This window comes from Heteronotia binoei, chromosome 16, assembly GCF_032191835.1.
Source record: "Heteronotia binoei isolate CCM8104 ecotype False Entrance Well chromosome 16, APGP_CSIRO_Hbin_v1, whole genome shotgun sequence".
NCBI lineage: Eukaryota > Metazoa > Chordata > Lepidosauria > Squamata > Gekkonidae > Heteronotia > Heteronotia binoei.
In genome coordinates, this window is record NC_083238.1 from 19,701,852 (window position 1) to 19,707,004 (window position 5,153).

At 43.4% G+C, this 5,153-nt stretch overlaps 1 non-coding gene across 1 annotated transcript; it reads right to left on the reverse strand.

Moving 5' to 3' along the window:
* Nucleotides 1-3,616: 3,616 nt before the first annotated feature.
* TRNAP-AGG (transfer RNA proline (anticodon AGG)) lies at nucleotides 3,617-3,683 on the reverse strand. The gene has a single exon. It is a non-coding gene; the product is annotated as a tRNA-Pro (tRNA).
* Nucleotides 3,684-5,153: the final 1,470 nt, after the last annotated feature.

Here is a 5,153-nt window from a genome sequence, read left to right on the forward strand (position 1 = left end):
GTCTTGCAGGGCCAATATGGCGTTGGTCTCCTGCAAGGGGTCCTCGAAGTGCGTAGGGCCCTTAGGAGGTCCGTGGCCAAGTTGAGAGCCAGGGATCGACTCTCGAACAGGGTGACATACCACTGGGCAGCCGCCCCGCGAAGGCAGCTCCTGATGTATACCACCCATTTGTTCATGCTAGTAAGATGTAACTGTGAGCTGTTGCTTTAAAGCACGGGTTCCGGAGTGTAAAAATTTCGGCCAGAGGAAACACGAATTTGAACCTAGGACTCTTGTCGCCACCACTACACCTGTTGAATTACTCCTCAAAGAGGAGCAGTCAGGTCCATCTGTGTCTTTCAACAAAAGGAAGAGGAGACAGCAGATTCTATGCACCTGGCAATCTTTAAAATTTGAGTTTCTACTAAAGACTGGGGGGTTTTGCTTTAAAGGACATTTAAGAATTATTTGGTTAAAAAGTTTGAGTAAAAGAGTGCATCTGGGGCTCTGGCGGGGTTGGTTTTTTTGAGGGAGAGGCACCAAATTTCCAGTATAGCATTCAGTGCCTCTCCTCAAAACACCCTCCAGGTTTCAAAAAGATTTGACCAGGGGGTCCAATTCTAGGAGCCCCAAAAGAAGGTGCCCCTATCCATTATTTCCAATGGAGGGAAGGCATTTAAAAGGTGTGCAGTCCTTTTAAATGTGATGGCCAGAACTCTCTTTGGAGTTCAAATATGCTTGTCAAAACCTTGATCCTGGCTCTACCCCCAATGTCTCCTGGCTCCACTCCCAGAGTTCTCAGATATTTCTTGAACTGGACCTGCCAACCCTAATTTTATTTCTTAAGCATACAAAACAGAAGGTAGGCCGATAACCGAGAAGTGCTGCAATTTACAAGACTTTCATCTTGGATAGGAAATCGGATTAATTCTTGTTGAACCCCAAACTACATATTACATAGGAGCTTCATGATCATCCCTCTTGATAAATTTTTGGAAAAGATTTCAAAGCCTGGATCCCCAAATCAATCAGAGCTATAGTGCCAGGAGAGAATATCTATACCCCCCACACTTAACCGTAACTTCAATTGGCAATTTCTTTCAGGAAAACTTCTTTCAGTGAACCTTCTTGAGGAAAGCATTATCACCTTCCATTTTCATGGCCTGGATCTCAGTCACTGTGGGTTTTTTTTTTTTAAAGGCCTGTAAATAATCAAGAGGCCCAAAGAGAAATCCTACACTTAGAAGTTCCATTTTATTTACCAAGACTTACTCCCAGGACAGCGTTCTTAGGAGCGCAGCCCCAACTGTAAACCCTAAAACTCAAAATAGGCTAATTTGCTTTACTGGTCTGCTGTTTTTCTGCTCTACTGACAATGCAAACTAGTTAAATGGGCTTTCTTTAGGGCTGTTCCTTGCCACATACTCCATAGCTGTTTCGGACAATGGATTGAACTCAAAGGTAGCCTCCCCCACTAGGGTTGCCAAGTCCAACTCAAGAAATATCTGGGGACTTTGGGGGCGGAGCCAGGAGACTTTGGGGGTGGAGCCAGGAAACATTACGGGTGGAGCCAAGATCAAGGCTGTGACAAGCATAATTGAACTCCAAAGGGAGTTCTGGCCATCACATTTAAAGGGACGGCACACCTTTTCAATTCCTTCCTTCCGTAGGAAATAATGAAGGATAGGGGCACCTTCTTTTGGGGCTCATAGAATTTGTCCCCCTGGTCCAATCTTTTTGAAACTTGAGGGGTATTTTGGGGAGAGGCACTAGATGCTGTACTGAAAATTTGGTGCATCTACCCCAAAAAACAGCCCCCCCCCCAGAGCCCCAGATACCCGCAGATCAATTCTCCATTATTTTCTATGGGAATAAATCTCCATAGGAAATAACAGAGATCACAGCAGACATTTCCCTCCCCTCCTCCCGCTTTCTGACGACCCTGAAACGGGGGGAGGGCTTCTAAACCGGGGGATCCCCTGCCCCCACCTGGGGATTGGCAACCCTATCCCCCACACAAAAGAAGTGTTTATTATACGTTATAATACAGCTCTGCATGAGAACATCCAAGCATAAGCAAGCAGAAATGTGACTATAGAACTTATCTATTACAACCAGCATGAGAACTCCTGCACAACCTCTACACAGTCATGTGTAGAATAGCTCACGTGGCAACTTCCCTTGTACTCATGGGGGTTTTGGATCAAACATCGCCTACTGCAATGGACTACACTTTTTAAAAGGCTTAAGCTACAAGGCAGGACTTTTTGTAGAAAACCCCCAGCAGGAACTCATTTGCATATTAGGCCACACCCCTGACACCAAGCCAGCTGGAACTGAGTTCCTGTGCGTTCCTGCTCGGGGGAAAAAAGCCCTGCTACAAGGTGTGTTAAGGGTTAATTCTTCACAGAGCCAGAGAGCCTTGAGTGACAGGCTGCTCTGAGCCATCTTGAGAGAGTCTTGAGAGAGCTGGATGCTGAGGAGAGGGAGTCAGATTTGTGCCTTGACTGGAGAAAGTCTGAATTGTGTCTTGACAGAGAGAGGCTGAACTCAGAAAGCCAATTTGAGCCGACATAGGCACAGCCCCCAGGATTAAAAAAGCAAGGTCAGATAGGCACAGCTGCAGCCCATCCTGCTCCCATATTCACCCCGTCCTCTGATGTCACTGAGACGGATTAAATAGCTACCACTTGGGAAGTGGTAGCAAATTCTTCTACCCCACTCTTCCCGCCTTTCCTGATGTCTGAACATGGGAGCCTGCAAGCGAGGCAGATTAGTGGTGTGAACCCACCAATCTGCTCTAGGTGCTTACTGGTATTCTTGTAAGGGAGAAAAAGAAACCCAAATTGCTCTAAGGGAATGGCAAACAACAACCATGTGATATACAGGAGTGTCTGGTTGGGATTTGGCCACTTCATTTTGGGGCGACACACTTTGGGACACCTCTGCTGCATACGAAGCTGCCTGTCTGTACCCAGCCAGAGTCTGGTTTCAACCTTAGTTGAGAGCAGTTCAACACAGACAGGGGAACTGAGGAAAAATTAGGAGGTTTGGGAAGTAAACTGAGACTCCCATTCAGTCCAAGAAAAGGGGATAAAACCTCTGTGTGTGGGGGGAGGGAGGGGGAGATTAATCTTGAACAGGGTAATATCTCTGAAGGGCTCAAAGATCCCTGATCTGGTTTGGTTAAAAACTGCATGGAGAGACCTAAAAAGTTAGTCAAAAACTGGTATTTCAAGAAATGGAGCTTGGGTACTGAAAAGGGTGTACCAACCTTCTGGGAAACCAAAATGGCTAGAGAAATACTAAGAAAATGTTTTGGAGGGTTTGGGAAAACCCAGGAACAAATGCCTCTCAATATAGTGTTTTAAGAAATGGCTAAAAAGTTTATGAAATTATCATTAGCCTGGACATGAGAACTAAAGTCTGTCCAAAAACTATTGTATCTCACTATTTTCAACTCCTGGCTTCACCTGACTTTTCCCCTTGTACAGTGTATTAATATGAACATATGAAGCTGCCTTATACTGAATCAGACCCTTGGTCCATCAAAGTCAGTATTGTCTTCTCAGACTGGCAGCGGCTCTCCAGGGTCTCAAGCTGGAGTTTTTCACACCTATTTGCCTGGACCCTTTTTTGGAGATGCCAGGGATTGAACCTGGGACCTTCTGCTTCCTAAGCAGATGCTCTACCACTGAGCCACCGTCCCTCCCTTGAGGTGTATTTATTTATTTTGTCTATTTGATTTGATTTTTAGCCCGCCCTTCCCGTAGGACAGGCTCAGGGCAGGTTACATCATAAAAACAATCAACAATAAAAACAACAAAAGACCAATTTAAATATATAACATCTAAAACTACAGAATTACTAAAATGGCAGGTTCTGCCTCATAGACATGGCCTGTTGGCCAGGTCCAGGAGATTTTACAGCACTGGGATGAATGAAGATTAAATAAGACCTTGTTATTTGTGAATTTTAAAAGCATCTCAAGTGCCATTTTCTGTCATTTAAGTTAAAGGGAGACTCGAACCCTTCTCTCAGGTCCTGGGCTGAGAAAATTGCTATTACATTACTAACATGATGGGACTGCTAAAGCCACTTAAAAGAGAAGAATACACATTTCCAGGGCAGCTCAATCAGAAAAGGGACTCAAAAGAAAAACTGAGAAAATCTTGCCTAAAAGGGAGGCAAGTGGATGGGGTCCATCATACCTATATGTGTGTACAAAGCGCACTTAGTTGAGGTTGGGTTGGTTATTATATTTTGCTTATCACCAGTAAAAGTTGTGTAGCTGAAAACAACAAAGGCAAATATCTTCCCCACCAAATTGTAAGACATAAAATTAAAGTCTCAATACCTTCTTCATTCTTCCTTTCTATCAAGAAAGCAGGAGGAAAGATTATGTTTCTGTAACTTGCAGGATTTCAATTCAAATTTATTTTTCTTCAGTATTTCAGAGCCTTTGAAACAATGATAAATAAATATGGTTTAAATCCAAATGTGTATACTGTGAGACTCAAACTGGTTTTTCAGTTTTCAGGATTCACTGTTTTGTGTAGTGGGGTGTGGTGTAGTGGCTAACATAGGAATCTTGGAGGTCCTGTGTTCAAATCTTATCCATGCAACTGACTAATTGGATGACTCTCTTTCTGCCTCCGCTCCTCATCTGTAATACGGAAACAATACTGGCCTAACTTACAGAGCCTCTGTAAGGAGTACGTAAAGATAATTCATGTGAAGCACACAGAAAGTGAAGATGCTATATAAGTCTATGTATTATTAGAATTCCCTTTCCTATTCTTTGTAGATACATGTATGTGTATGCACATGCGTGAGAGTGTATATGATTTATGTTTAACAACGTTAGCTGCATATTTTACCAGCTGCCTTTTATAATTAAAAAGTTTCCCCTCAGATCCCCTCTCCTGTAAGTAGCCTGATGCCTGAAGTTTTAATCCTTCATTACCAGTTAAAACAAAATCACCAATTAGGCACATGAACACGTCTGTTTTAATCTCATTAAGGTGATGGCACCAAATAAATTGGAACTATTTTTGTGCTTTTACTGTGTTCCTATGGCTTTATCAGGCCCTGTGGTCATATACAAAGACCTTACAGCTTAGTCATTTAGAGTCATTCGGTTGTGGACTAAATGTGGCATTACCATCTATGGC